Source organism: Rhinolophus hipposideros (genome assembly GCF_964194185.1).
Source record: "Rhinolophus hipposideros genome assembly, chromosome: 2".
Taxonomy (NCBI): domain Eukaryota; kingdom Metazoa; phylum Chordata; class Mammalia; order Chiroptera; family Rhinolophidae; genus Rhinolophus; species Rhinolophus hipposideros.
Genome location: NC_138048.1, coordinates 99,450,898 through 99,470,979, shown reverse-complemented (window position 1 = coordinate 99,470,979; position 20,082 = coordinate 99,450,898). Strand labels below are relative to the sequence as shown.

General features: G+C 42.0%; 1 protein-coding gene and 1 pseudogene across 2 annotated transcripts in view; both read left to right on the top strand.

Annotated features, from left to right (window-relative positions):
- TIAM1 (TIAM Rac1 associated GEF 1) overlaps positions 1-20,082 on the top strand; it is a 347,472-nt gene that overhangs the window by 101,683 nt on the left and 225,707 nt on the right. The gene's annotated exons all lie outside the window — the stretch shown is intronic.
- On the top strand, positions 1,209-1,572 carry LOC308509028 (ribosomal protein eL22-like 1; annotated as a pseudogene). The gene has a single exon. The product of its transcript is annotated as a ribosomal protein eL22-like 1 (transcript).

Genomic DNA, 20,082 nt, shown 5'->3' with positions numbered 1-20,082 from the left:
GGAAGTCGAACATGTCACACGGCTTCCACTGAGTGCAAGATCCTGAGGTGTAGCTGTCGGCTGTTTTCGAACGTTTCAGAACTTGAACGGTCTTCCGGAATGGATTATGTTCGAAAACCAAGGTACCACTGTAGCATTGAAGATCCTTGCATGCCAGCCATCAGGCCTTCTCAGGCTGTTACATGTGTTGTAGACTTCACTCTAGTTACTAATGGGTTGTGGTGAGGCACGCGTATTAAATAAATTCCTAACTTTATCTTGGCTTTATGGGAAATATTTAGATCTCATAAACCAACAGTAGGTTAATACTCCTGGTTCAGGGGCTTAGGTTTCAGGTAGAATGAGAAACGGGTAGGTTGGTGGAATGGAAGTTCTTACTGTGCTCCAAGCATTTGTTTACAGTTGGGTCTGATCAGGTTCTAAGGTGGGGAGGAAGGTCAGTCTGGACTCCCTACTCTTTCCCAGTGTTTTAATTGTATTTCCTCATTTCCGATTTCGGTACATATCCATTGATTGATTCACAGTGTGTGAAGCAGTGGAGTTGTTGTTGGGTTTACTGGGGTTGATTACTGTCTTCAGGGAACTTATAATTTGCTGGGGCAGTTAGACATGATCATCAACACTTAACACATAAGCCTTGATACAGACAGTCCCTGACTTAACGATGGTTCAACCTAGGAGTTTTCCACTTTATGATGGAGTGAAAGTGATACAAACTCAGTAGAAACCTACGCTGATCTTTGAAATTTGATCTTTTCCTGGGCTAATGATATGTGGTAGGATATGTCGGGATGTTGGGCAGCGGCAGCGAGCCGCAGCTCCCAGGCAGCCACGTGATCACAAGGGTCAATAACCAATACTCTGCAGTGTCTTCACTATGTTAGATGATTTTGTCGAGCGGTACGTGTTCTGAGCATGTTTAAGGGAGGCGAGGCTAAGCTATGATGCTCAGGGTATTAAATGCATTTTCAACTTAGGATATTGTCAACTTATGATGGGTTTATTGGAATGTAGTCCCATCATAAATCAAGGAGCATTTGTATAAGCAAAGTGGGGTAAAAGCCCTGAGCAGGGTGATCACTTTGTGCAGGCAGGAGCAAAGATCGCTTTGTGGGATACCTAGCACCTGAAGCGGATCCTGCAGCATAAGTAGACGTTTTACAAGAATTGAGGTGTGGGGTTCTCTGGTCACATGTCCTACCTTAAGGATGATGCCAAAAGTCAAGAAACCTAAGAAGTCAACCTGGACATTTGAGTTGGACCTTTCTCATCCAGTAGAAGATGGAATTTTTGATTCTGGAAACTGCACAGTTTCTACAGGAGAAAGTTCAAGTCAATAGAAAAACTGGAAATCTGGGGAATATTGCTCACATTGAATGCTTCATGAACAAAATCATGGTTGTTTCTGAGAAACAGTTCTCTAGAAGATATTTGAAGTACCTTACCAAGAAGTACCTTATGGAGAACAGTCTTCGTGGTTGGCTTCGTGTGCTTGTGTCTGACTAGGAGACCGAAGAACTTCATTACTTTCAGATTAGTCAAGACGAAGGTGGATCTGAGTCTGAGGACTAGGGGAAGCCACCCTTTATAGGGCTTTGCTTACTCATGAAACAAATGAAGCATTCCAGAGAAAGGAACATCTAGAAATGGACTTTGAGTTTATCAGTGAATAAAAAAATTGAAAAAAAATAATTGGGGGTGGGCGGCTGGGACCCATGGGGGTGGGGAAGGCATGCAGGCTGGGTGAGCAGCATGAGGGAGATGGCGGGGCGTGGAAGTGCAGGGTCTATCGCAGAGGAGGAATCGTCCTGTGGGGCTGGCGTGTAGGATTTGGAAGGGTCTGTGTGGGCGAAAGAGGGAAAGTTCAGCTGGAGTCATGCTGAGGAGACATTTTAAAGGCAACACTGAGGAGCTTGGATTTTACCAGCAGAAAATGAAAAACTACTGAAAGTCCTTCAGTATGGGAGAATGATATCCACGATCCTTTAGAGGAATCCTTGCGTAACATGGGGAAGGCTGGCTGGTTGGTGGTCTAGATGGCAGGGAGGGAGTCCTGGAGCTTGTTTCCATCACTTTGTTGGTGGTGAACTTGGCCTGGTTGGGGCCTGAGAGACAGTCAAAGGAAGAGAGTGTGAAGAATGCATTCTGTTGGGTCATGGTGACAAATAAATAAGAGGCCAATTTTCTCTCAAATCACTCAGGAGCTCCAAAGATCAGATTCCCTTCCCTAGTTAGTAAAATGGAGTCCCAGGGACCTTGGAAGGAAAGCAGCATGAAGAAAAGGGAGGATGTTAAAACCAGGAGAGGCAATAGCAACCCTTTCATCTCACCATGTGATGGAGGAGTAAAGGAAGAGGGTAATCCAGAAAAACAACCTGGGAGAAGGCAATGTGTGCCATTTTCGTTGCAAAAACTTTGGTTTCTAGAATCAATAATTGATCACTCTTGTCCCTGATTCCCGTATTAGAAATGGCAAGGGAAGAAGTGACACATACTTTAAGTTTTTACATATGGCTGTCCTGGACTTTGAGAGAATATTTTAAATATTCTTTAAATATTTAGCTCTGATTTCTAGAAAGCAATTTGTTAATTAACTCAATGGGTTTGCTTAGATTGTAGCTTAGTTTTCATCTCTGGAAGGAACACATGCTTCAGTGACAGCCTTGAGTATTATTATTGGTGGTGTTAATAAGATAATAATATTGTCATAAATTCTAGCTACTTTTACTAAAAATTCCCAGCCTTGTGCTAAGCACTTTATAGGTGTGTCTCATGTGGAATGGGACTCTCTCTCTTTGGGGCCCGAAGGGTAGAAGACCCTCTAAAACTGAGGCTTTCCCATTTGTTTTATATAAAGTGAAAGGAGACACTCGTTGTTGGAAGAGTCACACAGAATATTCTCCATCTCTCGGGTACACCTTTTTTAGTTGCTTCCTACCTTCACGGACCCAGCTGACCACCTGACCACACAGCTCTCTCAGGAGCCATTTGTAGGAAGGCTCCTGGGAGCAGTTGGCTATTTTAAATCAGTGGTGGCCTTTTCCTTCACTTGTGGGTGGTGTGTGTCTGTCTGCCTGCACATTCTGGGACTCTCTTCCTTTGGTTGATAGATTCGTTTGGACGTGACCTTTCCCAGTTCCTCTTCCCTGGGTTTTTGCCTGCTGAGGAAATGATCGTCGGATCCCATCCATCTGCACTGGTGGCAAGAGAAGAGAGAATTTCTCTTTCGTATGGTCCAGGTCCAACTGCGCACACACCTGTCCTTCAGAGGCTCATATTGTTCTGGTTGCTATTACTTCCTAACACAGAGACTTTTTTACATCCTAGTTCTGGAAGTCATCAAATTGGATGTGTGATAAGGAGGAGGTGGTGCAGGGTCCTTGGCTGACCTGGGATGCTTTAATCGCCTGTGTACCAGACACATAGGAAGAGCCTTTCCCCCCACCTTCATCCAAGGCAATTGGCCCTGTTAGTGTTTCCCGTCTGTGGTTGATTCAGTCTGAGAGCTTTTCATGTCCTTTGGGATGCTTCACTGTTAGATGTGAGAAGAAAAAGGACAGCTTCTCTTTTAAGTTTGATGAAAACCATGTGAACTAGACATGTGTACATAGGCTGTAGATCCAGGCTTTTCTTACGGTTACTGAAGTGCTCCTCTCGCTGTTAAGGAAACCCATGTGAGGAAAGGAACTTTTATATTGGGGCCCTTAGATCATGTGTTCTAATGTTATAAAGAAAATGAATTCTGACCGTTTCTGAGGCTTGTCAAAGTTTTTTCTCTGCAGCTCTGGAACTTTCTCTCATGTGCTTTCAGAGTGGCCAAATCTGTGGGCTCCTGGGAGCTTTGTTCTGGAGAGATCCACTGATGTGGGGATGAAGCGCTGGGTTGAGGAGCCAAATCATAACTCTTCTATTAGGTCTTTGCCATCTGCCCAGTGTCATGTTTGCAGTCCCCATGAACTTGGAAAAATGCTCCCCGAGCACTGCTCCCATCCACCGGGGTCATTCTGTGGATTTCCAGATGTTGAACTTATGCAGGTGACGTAACCCCAGCTGGTGCTGCAGGGGGGTTGGCTGAGTCATATAGGACTTTGAGATTGAATCTCTGTCTTATTCAGAGGGAGCAGCCCTGTCGGGGGAGATGGTACAGGGTTAGTCTGTTTGCATGTCCTTTGCCTGGGCCTTCCTTAAAACTGAGATCCTGACCTGGTATCAAGTATAAGCACGCATGCGAGGAAAGGACTGCGTAGCTCGAGACTGTACATTTTATCTGCTTTTTTATTGAAGGAGCAGGATGATAATCCATTTTGTAATGTCCCTTTCTCTGGGATACAAAGATCGAACTTGGTGGTGGTGGTGGTGGGGGGAGAATGGTGTCAACAATGACAAGTGTAAGGAAGATACATGTTAGCCTATGGTATAGACCTTCCAATCCTGGCACAGAAGTATCTGAGGAAAGAATATTATTATATTGATTACCATCTTGTTTCTTGAAAAGAGCAGATGAAACGTAATTTCCAGTGTTGCCCAATCCCTCATTAACTGCATACTTAGACTTGAAATCCAAGGGATGGCAAACCCCAAGGCCACAGGCCAAATCTGGCCTGTCACCTGTTTTTTGTAAATAAAGTTTGTTGGAGCTCAGCCCTGGCCATCCATTTATTTCAGTGGCTGCTTTCTCAATTTAAATGGCACAGTTGACAGAATGAATGGGTCCCAAAGCTTGAAATATTTCCTCTCTGGCTTCTCACAGAAAATTTGCTTATCTTTGCTCTTTGTTCACCTTTATCTAGACAGTGAAATCTAGGAATTCCCTTTATATAAAATCTCTTTTAAGTTTTGGTATTTGCTGCTTTGTAAATTCAATCCATGGCTCCTCCTTTTATGTCTCTTCTTAGTTTGTGGATTATTTCAGGTTTCATTTTCAGTGGGGTGCTGTTTCCCTCTTGAGAACAATTGGAATTGTGGGGTGGGTGGCTTTTATGATTGGGAGCCCCACTGGTATTGTGAGGGTGTGGGGAAAGGTGCTAAATATGTCCCAGACTGCACAGCGGCCCTCACTTAATGTCAGGGCATACTCACATGGAGGGCCCCCTGGGATTTGTTTTTGACCATAATTTAAAAATTTTCAGGGGATCTTTGTAACATCTTCCAATGATGAGATGTCCTTAATGTTTTATACTACAGCTTTGATGTACCTTATTTTAGTTGCCATCAGACACAGGGCACCATCAGTCAACTTATCTGCCTACCAGTGACATGGAGAACTCACTCTGACTTCTCTCTCTCTCTCTCTCTCTCTCTCTTTCTCTCTCTCTCTCTTTCTGTCTCTCTCTGACACACGTTCACTCCTATGCCCTCTATGCTGCCTTCTACCAACCCTGATGGCTCTGCCTCAGTCAGTTCTCAGGGCAGGATTTTCCCGTAATTTCTGTGGCTGTCTTCTTAGTGCTGGAGAAAACTTGGATCTCCTTTTCTTTCTCATAGGAATCACCAGTCTTTGTAAATCTTGCTTAAAAAAAAAAAGTCTCCTTAACTCTTCAACCCCTCACCTAACCCTCATTGCTCCTGGGACCAGGCTTATAGCTTTTAGTTTGGTGAGTTTCCCCAGCAAGAGGGAGGCCCGGTGGCGGACAGATGTGTCCTACGGCCCGGAGACAGCAGCTATGCCTCATGAGAGAGGGAGAGTGGGAGAGGGGCAGGGGTGTGATTGCAGACGGGAGGGCAGTGAGGCTCAGGGAAGGGTGTGGCGGTAGCCCGTGGGTGGAGGTAAGAGTGAAGGACTCATTTGCTCAGCATCTGAGTAGTAGGTCAGTGCAGAGTGACAGTGGACTGTGGCGTCTCCATCAGCCTGGAGAGATGTGGGAGCAGTAGCTGGGGCAGAATGGACAACCTGTAAGAGACAACCCTATTTTGAGATTTCCAGAGAGACCCAAGACAGGAGGAAGTCTGAGTCTCTGCCATTTGGGATGGGGATGATGAACATGGGTAAGTGGGAGGAGCAACATATTTGAGACATCTTTAGGACCACCACCCTGACGAAGCCAGGGGACATTTGAGTGACACAGATGATGGCATTTCTCTGGCTCAGAGCAGTGGTACTCAAACTTTAGAATGCGTCAGAATCACCTGGAAGCTTTGGTAAACTGAAGATCATCCCACCCCAGGGTTTCTGACTCAGTAGGTCTTCAGTGGGGATTGAGAATTTGCACTTTGAACACGTTTGCAGGTGATGCTAACATTGCATTCTGGGGACCACACTTGGAGAACCACTGGCTGGTGGGAAAGAGATAAACAGTGAACCCATTCATTAGTGTCTGCAAAATGAAACTAAACTAAGGAGTGATTATAAGGTGGAAAATAAAGCTGATTGTATATCAACAGCAGTAATTTGGTCCCCATTGGGTTGATTGCTGTGTCAGAATTTCCAAGTTCTAAAACGGGGTAAGATCATTTCGCCAAAATGCTATTGAGCAATAACATGATAGTAGACATTCTCATTAAAATCTAATTCCTCCGCATTTTGGGAATTTATTCACTGTAAACAGGAAGAGTGCTTCAGAACTGAGTTTTGGCTCTTTGTAATTTTGAATCCTTTTAGCTGACTCAGTAAAGAGAATCCCTCATTTGACCTTTTATTTATAAAAGAAGATAATTCAAGTGCCTGAGTATCTCCCTTCTTTCATTATTTGGGTGTCCTCTCAATAGCAAGATGACCATTTGATGTCAGTGGACCTAAGTTTTCAGTTGTCAAATTCTCATTTCTTTTATTTCTGACTGCAACAGATACTTGATACAGTATTTTGGCCACAAATTTAAGAATAACTAAAAGGTAAACAAAAGAATGCTAGACAGACACATAAATAGAATGACTATGGGCTTCCAAACTATCCAGAATGATCTGATATGGTCTGGAAATAAACTCTAGGTCTTTAGCAGGGCTGATGTCTGGGCCCTAAGTTAGGATTTTCTTTCTGGAAGGGGGAGATACGTCAAAAATGCAATGTGCAAATTTTAGAAGAGCTCTTGATTACATCTCTGTTCACTTTAGGGGGGTCAATTATTCATGAAGTCCTTTCAAGGGTTAATTTGAGTGTAAGTGACTCATTTGTAAAGAGAGTATTAATGACCTTGACTTTGCAATTGAAGCCTATTCCAGTTCCAGCCATTGACTCGCCTCGTTTTCCCCAGGGTATCATCCATTTGGTCCCGCTCAGCACCAGTGGTAGCAATAGTGCTTGGCACTGAATAACTCTTCTGGGTCCTTCAGACCACACTTACAAGTTGTGGGGTTTGGGCCAAGGCTCTCGGACTTCTCCATGTTTAGCTTGCATCATCTGTGAACCCCACTGATGGTGTGTAACTTAATCAAGTGCTCTGTGAGCCCAGGATAAGAGACTTTCGGAGTGCCAAGAGGAATCATAATAAATAATATTACACAACTCCAGGGATGTTAATAATATTTACAGTTTTGGCTGCATTGCACTTAGGGATTTGGAATCATTTTTATAAAACCGGCTTGAAAATCATGCATCAGATTTCCTTTGTGCGACTGGCAACATTTCAGAAACCACAAGGATCCATCCCTCTTCTCAGAGTTGTTTTGTGCAAACCCCGTCTGTCTGCATTGTAACTCTGCCTCCCCATAAGGCCTTCCATTACTGGGAATTCCCCTCTTGATCCCACGGATGTCAGCGGTGGTGAGACAGTGAACGTGTCCTCTGCAGGAGAGGGACCAGTAGGGAAAAGAACAGTGTGGCCAGTAGTTTCGGTGTTACTGGGGTGGCTGGCGTTTTGATAGAATTGTCTGCAGAACTTGAAAAACTTGTTTGACAGTGCAGGCTTTGTGAGAGAGGCTGTGCAGTGGTTTTGGGAATTTGTTGATTTTTAAGGTGAAAGGTGAATGAGGGAGGGGCATGCGAGACATACCACTGTGACTTTCACATGTCTGCCCAGTTGGGGTTTTGTCTAAGCCTTTAGATTTCTCAATCTCAGGGCTTCACCATCTGTGACTCACAGGTTCTTCATACAACACTCAGCTTAAAAGCTAAAAAAAGTATTTGGGCCAGGGACCACCTGCATGGTCTGAGCCTTCTCTGTCCCCATATTTGGTAATATGTAGATTCTTCCAGAATAACAGTGGCACCTTCTTTTATCTTGGATTCATAAAGTTTGGGATCTAAGTGCTCAATAAAAGTCTACCTAATTAACAATAATAATAGTAGTTTGTTGCATTAATATTAATAATAGACAAGTTCATTGTAATTATTATAATAATAGACAACAGTTTAAAGGTGCTCACTACATGGCAGGCGGTATTCTGAACTCTTGAGATGTATTAACTTATTTAAATCCTCATGCAAGGGGCAGACGGGTGGCTCAGTTGGTTAGAACGTGAGCCCTACGCAAAGGGGCCACCGGTTCGATTCCCACATGGACCAGTGAGCTATGCCCTCTGGAACTAGAATGAAGTCAGTGAGCTGCCACTCAGCTCCGGGGTGGCCAGATGGCTCAGTTGGTTGGAGCGCAGGTTCTCAACCACAAGGTTGCCGGTTGGAGTCCTCGACTCCCACAAGGGATGGTGGGCTCCGCCCCCTGCAACTCACAACGGCAACTGGACCTGGAGCTGAGCTGCCCCCTCCACAACTAAGATTGAAAGGACAACAACTTGACTTGGAAAAGTCCGGGAAGTATACACTGTTGTTCCCCAATAAAGTCCTGTTCCCCTTCCCCAATTAAAAATAAATAATCCTCTTGAGAATCTTGTGTGGCAGGATCCTTACTCCTATTATCATCTCCATTTTACAAATGGAAACTGCCCCTGAAAATGTAAGTAACTAGCCCAAGGTTATTTGGGTAGTAAATGGTAGGATATACGGCCAGAGGGATGCTAGAGGAATTCGATCCCTCCAGCATTACGCTCTTTGTTCTTAGTCATTGTCCTATAGGCCCAGTACAAAAATTCTCAGAAGTTTAATAGATTATAGATGCCTGGATTTTGTCTTGGATACGGCTCAAGAATGCCAACATCAGGAGCGATAACATTTTCTTTAAAGATTGTAACTCTTAAGCTATGGAATTTAATTTGGGTGACCAGACACTTTGGGGCGTAGTGGGGGTGGGTAGAAAATGAGCTGTATGATTAACTGCTAAGGTAATGCTCTCCAAGGAGGCTTGCATGGTGTGTGTCTTTGAGAGGTGTTTAGGATGGCAATCTCTTTTGAGGACCTCTTGTGTTTTGAATTCCATAGCAGCCCGGTTCTTTAGACTTTTATGGCCAAATTGCTTGAGGTTCATTCCAGTTAAGGTTTTGGGAAGATGGAGATGAGTTTTGCGGGGGAGAGATTCTGCTGGTTTTTGCTTTTTCTCAGTGTGGTCTTTAAATGTCTCTCATCTGTGTGATGTGTGTGTTGGGGGGAGTATTAGTGATAGAACCAAGCCAAGGGTTCAGTAGGGAACTGGCCCCTGGTGGGATTAGATTGAAGAAATGAACTTTCTTGGACTCCTTGAAGAGAGTGTGCATGCTGGTGGAAATGACCCTTGTGAGCTGTCCCTCCCAGGACTGGGTGATGTGTTGGCAGAATTGTGTCTGAAAGTTTTGAGGTTTAATATCAAAGTATTAGACAGTAGGAAGAAAAGGGAACTAACTGCTAGATCTGGGCAAAGCCCTGCACAGCTAGCTGTCTATTTGATAAGTGGCTTTTCTTTTCCACCTAAATAATTATAGACTCCCAAGAAGTTGAAAAATAATACAGAGGCCCCTGTGTTCCTATCACCCCATAGTGACATCTTGCTTAACTATATATAGTGCACTATCAAAACTAGGACATTGAAATTGGCATATTGCAATTAACTAAATTACAGCTCATACTGGGGTTTCACCAGTTTTTACATGTACTTTTTTATTTTTTGTCCGAGGACTTACTGTGTGTAATTTGACCGTGTTTCCTGACGGGCAGGAGAACCTCTGACTAAGGCTGTAATAAATATTTCACAGACACAAGATTTTTTTAGTTTAATGCTGTTTGCCTAAGTTTTTTTTTTTTTTTTTTTTTTTTTTTTTTTTTTTTTTTTTTTTTTAGCACAGCAAACAGCTGAATGGAGGTGAACTCCAGCAGCTGAGTTATGGAATAGAAACCAAGATTGGGTTATTTTCATTTATGGTCTTGAACTCTTTGGGGATATTATCTTTATTTTTGTTGCCTTTTCAGAGGGAGCATATTTTCTAGAGATAAAGGATACTTCAAGGTCATTGTGTCATATTAGGAGCTCTCGGAGGGAATGGTAAACAGATGTTGTTATCCCTGGAAAAGGGAAAGATTTTGATTAATCAGATAAAGGGTATTGAAAGACCATGGATACAATTTCATGATAACTGTTAGAGCAGATTTTCTGTTAAAATGACAGCCCTGTAGGAGTTGGGGCTAAATGTCGTCTGCCTAGCTCACTGTGATTAATTGCTCCTGCCTCTGCGATCCCATCACACTTTGCTGAGACTTCCAATTAGCCCCTGTCACTATCTGCCCTGGATTTGAGCTATTTGTGGGGGTGCCTGTCGTCTCAGCTAGACTAGGAATTCTTTGAGGGCAGGGGCTAATTCATTTTTTTGACTTTTCCTTCTCTCTCCTAGTATCAAGCAAGATGCTTGGAGCATATGAGATCTCTATTCCTCTGCCTCCTGCAATTTCCAGGCTATTGCTTATTCTAACTTCACTTCTTTATGTACTTAACCAGGAATCTTTTTGTATGTTACATGTATTTGAAACCAATAAGGTTTAATTCATGATAGATAATTGTTTAATTTGAGGGTATCATGAGGCAGGCTGGCCTTGTTCTGTAGTTCTCTCGGAACAGCATTCAAATAGCCTGAGAGCTTGGTAGATTTTCATGTTCAAAAAACAGTGGGAAGTTTTTGGTTTTGTTTTCCTGTAGTATAAAATTTTTAAAAAAGTTATTCATCTTTTATACTTAACTGTTAACACCTAGGATAACTATTTAAAATTCTTCTGACTCATGGTCGCCTTTGGGGTTGGGATTTTAAGGATGTTGGGAATGGCCTGTGATTCTGACCTCTTTACATCGTCAGTTGGGGGAACTTGCTATCTCTGAGACCTCAGGAAAATAAGTTTTTCAATCACCCTTTCTAGTAGGGTAGTGAAGAGGAGGAGAAATACTATATCTTTGGGATCATTTGGTTATAATGAAATGGAAAGAAGTTCTCAGATAAACTCATAAAAATGGTGGTTCCTGAATGGATGCAGAAAATGGAGTGGGTACCAGAGCTATTCCTGCTGGCCGTGTGCAGATGGTAGCAGAGGAGTCCGGAGGGGACGCAGTTCTCACATTTTTTAGGGGCATGTCGTCTGTCATTTTTGCTATTTTCTGCTATTCTCTGGAATCTACTAGCAGACTGACTTTCTTGATTTAACTCTGGCTTCTCAGATTTACCGCATGCCAAATGCCTTTGACGTGGTATAACATTGCTTCAGTCCAATAACACACAATATTTCCTTTAGGTAACTGTCTTGGTCTACCAGCCTCTTAGTTCCAAAATTTTAAGTGTGACTCTGTATATTGAGTCATGTACCGAACTCTGGCCTAACCAGTTGCTGCTGGGATGAAGGGTCATGTGTACTTAGAGTGGTCCCAGACTCGTCCTGGCAGGCTCTCAAGAAGGTGGAGTTGGTGGGAGGCAATGATTGGCATGACTACCATATCCCCATCAAGAAACAATTCACCATTGTTTATATTTGGCTCTAGGTTGCATTAGGAAAATAGGGCCCATTTCTATTGGCCTCCAACTTTTCCTAGTTGGAATTTCAGGTCTAGGCAGTAGAATAAGGAAGAGCTGCTGAAATGCTATAATGTGTTTGTTGGCAGTGAAGAGTTGGTTACTAACACTAATTAAAAATGGGTCATTGGATACATGACATCACCAATCAATATTTAATTAAAAAAGTTTTTAACTCATGCCTTTGAATGAAATTAAATGCATTTGAATTTATCTTTCTATACACACTTGTTTACTTTTTGAGTTCTTAACTTTGGCTTAAAAAAAACCAACAACTCATCATTCAGAGATTTAAGTTTTACAGCCAAGACTTTTGTTGTGTGTTGAAGGCACTGGATGACAGGGGTACAGTGACAGAGTGGCAAGAAGGAGAAGAGGGGTGAGGAGGACCTGATGGCCACATTTCCCCACTACCTAGCGATGTGACCTCTGTAACTCAGGTCTTTGAAGCTATGTTTCCTAATCTGTAAAATGGGATCAGGCAGTATCCAGCTCATAATGTTGAGACGATTCAATGAGATAATATATTCAAAGGCACTTGTTAGGCCCTTGGGATATAAAAGTGAACAAAATACACAAAGACCTTGCCCTTTTAGAGCTTATATTTCAGTATGTGTTGCCAACGCTCTGCTTTATAAATCAAAAAGAATGGTATCCTTCCATTTCCTTCCAGTTCTATAAAAATTTAAGTTTGTTTTTAGATAGGACCATGTAGCAGACAGGTGGGCTTATTTGTTTTTTGAAAATTATGATATGTGACTGCATGTGTGTGCAAGTACTTCATAATCAATGAAACTGTCAGTGTTCTTTGATAAAGTTCTGTTTTTCAAGGCAAATGTTAAATGAGCTTTATTTGAGGTAAGGGGATAAATAAAATTTGTGAGAGACCTTTATGAGTTGATATCTTGACTTTGATGACTCAGGGAAGGACATTCCTACTTGTGCAGGGGGTAACCCATTTTGCTTTCATGAAATCAAAGTTAAAAATCTTAATGGGTTTTAATAACCCTAAATGTCATATTGAATTTAATTTTGGACAATTTCAGATAACACCTCTTTGTAATTGCTAGAATTTACTCATCTCTTGGGCTATAACGTATACCTCAAGATATAAAAATCCTCCATTTTTTAAAACTTTCACATTTTGCAACTTTTGCTGTGAGAAATAGAAGATTTTGGAGGTGGGCTCTTCTAGAGGGAAGGAAATGTTTTTTTCCTCCCTATTGAATCCAAACAAGCAATTTCCTTTTTTCTGCGTTGGGATTTGAAGCATTATTATATACCATGATTCAATTTCGTTGACCTAAACTTTAATTTATTCTTTGTTGAGCATTTATAGATTGTTATGTACCCTAAATCCGTGACAGTTTGAGGTGGTACAAAGAATTTAAGGATCTGTGTTTGAAATTTTAAAGAGAGAACTTATCCAAGCCAGAATAAAAAATAATTTCAGTGCTTTCTAGACAAATCGTATGTATAGCTGTGGTAGTATCACTGTCATATCTAAATGTAAAGGAAGATCTATACATCTAACAGAAAGTTAGTATTCTTTATGAGACGTAGTTAGTATTAAGGAGTAAAGCACCCAATTTCATATTGGGGAATTCACTTTGGCTTTGCTATTTCTTTTCAGTTCCTGGCAAAGAATACCTTTAATTGTTTGAGAAGACACAGAGCTGGCTGATAAAAGGTGCTTACATTTCCCTTTCTTCATCATTGACACAGGACCAGTGATCAGCTCCATATTTTCATATTACACAAATGGCTGATGCCCTTCTTATTGTAATTGGTCATCATTTTCTCCTTCATGGAGGGAACACCACCTAATCCTCAGGCCCCGGAACCATGAATGTTGCTATGATGATGGTAAAGTCCAGCCTGCAGCAGGATCTCACTTCCACCACGTATCCAGGTGCCGGCCACGTGCTCAGGTGTTTGGATGAGGGGGGAGAATAGAAAAGATATGGGCTACTTCCAAGGGTTATATTAGCTTTCGTTTTTAGTGGATTCAAATTATGTGGTGGTTTACTCAAGAAATCTGCACATTTTCATCATTATCCTTGTGTGGGGAACTGGCCAGGTTCCCGTAGGCCCATCTCCTCCATGGTTATTCATTCAGAAGGACGGCATAAAAAGTAAGATTGTTTAAAAGTTTTCCACGCCATTCTGAAAACAGGTGCTTCCTTTGTGACTGCAAGTTAATGAATTTATGTGGTCATTTCAACCTAATTTAAGCCCTTTTTCTAAAGAACAAAGCCATTTTCTTTGCCCTGAAGATTGACGTTTGCTTGCAGAGATTAGGCACTTCCTGTGACCCTGGGTCCCGTTCTGCTGGTGCAGTCCGGGAGGTCAGAGCGAAGGCGGCACACTGGGGCAAGTCCTGCCATTGCACTGGGAGGTGCTTAGAATCCGTGCCTGTTGTACAGAGGCAGGCTGAAGCTTGCTTAGCTGTTTCTCAGGTACCTTATCATGCATCCATGCTATGCGCTGGCGGTGAAAAAGTGTGCATTCCCCTTGTTCTCAGTAAATGGTCAGTGTCGAAACCTGTTCCCTCTGCCCCTTCTGACTTCTCTCTCCCTTTTCTTTCTGCTCTTTCGCTTTCCCTGCCAGAAAGCAGCCCAACATCTTCACATTCTGACTTCTGGAATGGAATGAAAGAGTTTCTTTCTGTATAGAGAGGTTTGTTTTATACAGAGCTGCCTTTGATGGTTAAGACCCCCCCCCCCCAACACATTTAGAACGTAAAGTGGTGGCACCGAGCCAGAGAGGACAGCCATAAATTGTAATTTAGACGAGGTTTCATCAAGGCTTTGTCATCTTATTTCTGGCAGGGAATTGTGGGCATTCTATTAAACCAAGAGCTTCTTTGGTCACTGTGATCGTAATACTTTAAATTAAAATCACCAAATTGAGATTCAGAAGATGAGGTTAGGTATTCAAGTTGTTAAGGAAATGTTCTAAAGCTAGGAATACTTATTCCATACTGATGCTAAAGAATGCTTTTGTTTATATCTAACTACTATAGTTTGACAACAGTTTCTTTGTCTAAACTTTGAGTAAGAGAATAGGTGGTATGATTTCTGGTTCATTTTAGACAAGATGAGAATGAGCTTTCTTGGCAATTTTAAAGTTTCTGGTCAAAGATAAGGTGATCTTAAGCAAATCTAACAAAATGGAACGTGTTCATTTTGGGTGGCAGGTATAAAGATGTTTGTATATTGATCTCTAGATTTTTTTGAATTTTTGCAAAAGACGGGAAAAAAGTGGGAGGAAAAGGGGAGGAGATAAGGGAAGGAAGCAAGCAAATTGTAGCATGGATCCTTAACAGTGTTCTCTGAGGCAAAGAGACCTGTGTAGGAATTTGGTACTGTAGGAGTGGCTTTGGCCAAGCCAACTTCTCTGCCTCGGTTTTTGTCATTTATAAAGTGGCACTTATCAATGGGCATGATAGCTCTTTGTTAAGAGCTAATGTCTCTTAAGAGTCAAGCACTGTGCCGCAACACTTTTGGTTCCCCTTCATTAATTTTTAGGTGATGCCATCACGGAGCTTTAGATGAACTGAATGCAGGCCCTTGTGGGCCAGCTCTTAATGCTGGTCTTGAGAAAATGTTGTTTTCTTATATACCGTGATCAAAGGATCGCTTTTGTTTGGTTTCTTCCTGCCACAAAAAGCTGGTAGGTCAGAAAAGGTTATTTTTTTCCCTTTAATTTAACTATATTTACTGAGGACCAACTCAGAGCCAGAGAGTATTCTGGGACCTAAAAGATACCATGGGAATATGGTGGATTGAATCTCTGCTCCCATGGAGCTGACATTCCAGGGGGAAACATAGTAAACACCAAGTGTCAGGTAACGATAATTGGATGGAGACTCAAGTGGGATAAGAGGCTGGACATGGTTGGGGGTGGGGTGGGTGGATCTCTATGAGATAGAATGTTCTAGAAATACTTCTGAGTTGATATCTGGACATCTGCATGGAGGGAGGGAGCAAGTCTTGTGGAAATCTCGGGAAAGAACAGTCCAGGCAGAGGGAGCTAGGAATGTCTGAAGGACGGTAAGAGGCTTGTGTGGGAAAGGCAGGAAAAAGTCGGGGATGAGGCCACAGGCTAAATCACGTGTGGGAGCTTCTTGTTTGGATTTTGTGTGCAATGAGGCAGCGACAGAAGTTGAGCCACAAAACTGGCTGTTCTACTCTTAAGAGAATTTGTTAGACCTGTTTTTCAGAGAAGATAGAAAAAAGTGTATCTAGTACTTTGATTACAATTCCCATCATATAATAATTAACTGCTAGCTGTAATTATAGAACTTGCTCTAATTTAGTTTAGCACGTTTGGGACCTCTATTAGCATATATCTCAATCAATTTCATAGTCGTTAAGGAGAAAATACCTATTCCTGTTGAATTTTAAATCTAGTGGGGGAATGATCCACCATTTGTTTTCACGCTGCTAGACTGCCTTATTTTCTTTCAGTTCATAAGGGTCCACCGCTCTGATCAGGCCCTCTCCTCTAGTGTGCTGATTCAGGCATGCAGTGTGTTATGTTCCTAATTAGGATATACTTTCACAGATAGCTGTTAACGAATTCCATGCATCTCACGTCCTTTTGGTAACCTCTCAGATTCATGTAATAAAAATTTTCAGCTGACAGCCAAGATAGATGTTTTAGTCAATATTTATTCTCACGTCTAGCACCTTTTACTACTCTGATGTCCTATGCATAAGTCCATTTATGTAGAGAAATGTAGCCATATTTGTTTTTTTTCAGTTGGGTTAAACAGTAAGTTCTCCTGTCATAGAAACACGGGACGGTCCTCCTTTTTGCCTCTTTGCCATATCGGGTGACTTGCTGCGTTTGGGGAACCGCGGCCTCCGAGGGTTCCTCTCGTCCAATTTTCTCTGCCACTCTTGGGGTGAAAACCATCCTTACTGTCACATCACTGCAGAGGCGCACGCTCCTTGTCCCAGTGGGTGGCTCCTGTATGTTGGACCATTTGTCACTTCACTAGAAGAAGCCCCTTGAGCAGTGGGCTCATCTCCGGACAGCTCAGTCTTATTGGTTTTGAAATAATGTCTGAGTTTGTGGGTAGGAACTAGAATAACTCCACATCACAGAATAAGACTGACAGACGAGGAAGCAGAGGGAGGGAATGGTTGCTCAGTGCTGGCAGCCAAGTGATCATAGACGTGAGCCCCGTATCGACTTGTGTGTTCTGGCAAGTGCGCGTGCGCGTGTGTGTAAATGAATAGACTTAATTTTTAAGAATCGTTTTAGGTTCACAGCAAAACTGAGCAGAAAGTGCAGTGAGTTCCCACAATACCCCTTGGCCTTCCCCCTGCCCCCATGTCCATCCTCTCCCACCATCAACACCTACTCCCCCACCCCCAGAGTGGTATGTTTATTATAGTGAACCTACATTGGCACATCGTTACCACCCAGAGTCCATAATTTACACTAGGGTTCACTCTTGGTGTTGTGAGTTTTGACAAATATCTAATGATATGTATCCAGCATTATAGTGTCATATAGCATACTTTCATGCCTCTAAAACTCCTCTTTACTCCATGTAATTATCTCCCCCTCCTCCCTAACCCCTGGCAACAACCCCTGATCTTTTTTACTGTCTCTGGAGTTTTGCCTTTTCCAGAATGTCATATATTTGGAATCATGCAGTATGTAGCCTTTTCAGATTGGCTTCTTTCATGAGTAATATGCATTTAAGGTTCTTCCGTGTCTTTTTGTGGTTTGATAGCTCATTTCGTTTTAGTGCTAAATAATATTCCATTAGATGATGCACCCTAATTTATTTAGCCGTTCACCTGCTGAAGGACTTCTTGGTTGCTGCCAAGTTTTGGCTGTTAGTAATAAAACTGCCATAAACATTCATGTGTAGATTTTTGTGTGGATATGATATGTATACACATGCATTCATTTATATGTAACATATATATTTAACGATGTTTTATTTTTTTCTGATTATAAAAAACATGCTCAATTGTATAACATTTGGAAAATAAAAACAAAAGGAAAAGAGTTGAAAAATTCAGTAAAGGTCAATTTAGTAATTTGATGTAATAAAATATGAAATTGGAACTAGCCTGGAAAATGTAGGACATGTGGTTATTATATATTTTAACATCGATGGAGACAGGGAAGATTTGGGGCATTCCAAATGCTGCTTGTTTCCATTAAAATTGCTTCTTAAGTGACTTTTTATGATAATCAACATTCAAACCAACACTATCAGCTTTACAAAACAGCTAACTTAGAAGTCTCTTGAACAACTGATTTCCAAGTTTATCCCTTAAAAATTCCAACTACACTTTAGTGATGGCCTTTGTGCTCGTTGGTGGGGGGGACCCCTGACATTCAGGCGGAATCTAGTGCTTTTCAGTTACACACATATTTTATAACGCCTGATATGACACTTTGGATTCTAGGAGGATTCATCCCTCCTGGGCATCTTCTGCATGGAGAGATGGGGGCTCATGGAGTAATAAGGCCTGAAAAGCAACCCTGGAAGTGGACATAACTTGACCCATGTATCCTGTTGCTTTTCAGTGCTCATTTTCAACAAGACCAACAAAACTGGATTCAACTTAAAAATATCTTTTAATGATTTCTGTGAATGAGTATATATGTCTAGCAATTTTTTATTTTTATTTTTAAAGATCTATTGTTTCTTTTTGGTGGCAGAAAGCAGGTCTAGGGAAAGGGTACAAATGAGGCTCATGTAACCTATGTCTAAATATATAAAAAGTTGTAAATCAAGCTAACAAATTGTAAAATAAAAGATGTTTCATTCTCCTACCTTGACAAACTTTCATAATCACCTTGGAAACTGGATTTAGATTCAGTGATTAGACTCCTTGAGATATCACAAGGGATTATAGAGGTGATGAGTAGCCAGGCCCCAGGCGATGGCCATCCTTATGCTCCCACCCCTGGCACCAGCTTGAACCAGGGTCACTACAACCTACACAAACAGACTGCATCTATAAATTCCACAAGTTGCCACCCTTAGGCCTAAGGGTGCATACGCGTCTCCCGCCCTTGGTAGGGCAGAACTAAGGAACTCTTTCGTTGGGACTTGGGTGTGAGCACTGGACCAGTGTGTAGTCTGGGCTCTGGGGGGACATCTGCTTGTCTCCCGTGAAGGGCGTGGCTGGTAGAGGGTCAGAAGAGGCCCTCTGATGTGAGTGCCTAAGTCAGGGGTCCTTCTTACCTGGGGTTAAGGGTGATTCTGGAAACAGGGATCCTGGGTCTTTTGCTACTAGGAATCTTTGAGCTTTGGTTTTTATATTAAAGTTAGCCATCAATTTTAGCATAACAAAAGTAGAGTGAGCAGCGTCACTTGTAAATATGTTGGAATTCAACAGCATGTGCTTGTAAGTTGTTTTTACCAGGTGAATATCATTGTCTCCTGGCATAAGTTCCTTTAGAAAGGGCTAGGCTTGATCAAATAGTAAAATATACACTACACTTAACAAGTGGTTGTTGTTTATTATTATCATCATTATTGTTATTATTAGTTATTATCTTTTCACTCTTCAAGAACCATAATGTTTTGCCCAAAAAACTGACTCTCAGTCTTTGATCCCCAGGATCACGATGTTGTAATGATGGAGCTGACGTACTGATTTACCTTCTGGAACCTTCCCTGATGGCGTCCTTAACGCTCACAGCACCTGCGATTGTATAGACATTTCTGCCTTCTTGCTTTAAAATGGATTCTCATGAGAAGAGCTCCTTTCAATACATGGGAAAAGTCCAACCTCAGGTTTAAGTTGGAAGGGGCGGTCTGAAAGGGTAGGACAGGGAAGTTCTTATATATACAGAAAAATCACTTGTCACGTTTGGTAGCAATGATACAAAGGTTTTACTGACTGTTGATTAGCAAAGATCCCACAGTGCTTTAGAGAGGTGTGGACAATGAACGGACTTGGAATCCTCAGGTTCTGTTCTCCTGGTGATTTGAGACTCGTAAAGTAATGCTTTGTTTTTACATCATTTACACCATTCGTCAATCCAGAGAGGTGGGTACTGAGGATGAGTCAGGGTGACCCCCCCCAAATCCAGAGTGCTCATTCACATGTTCGCTCCTTCTTGCTTCAGAATTTCTGTGTGCTCTCTGAATTCTTTTTCTAAGAAGATTAAGAAAAACTGTGTTCAGATGAGGAAGCTCCTATAGAAAAGGGATAGGTTCCAAGGTGTTTTTTCCCACTGCTGGGAATGTTCCTGGTTAGTGAATGTAATGAAATAAATTTGTCATGTTGGATGTAATGCGTGGTGGA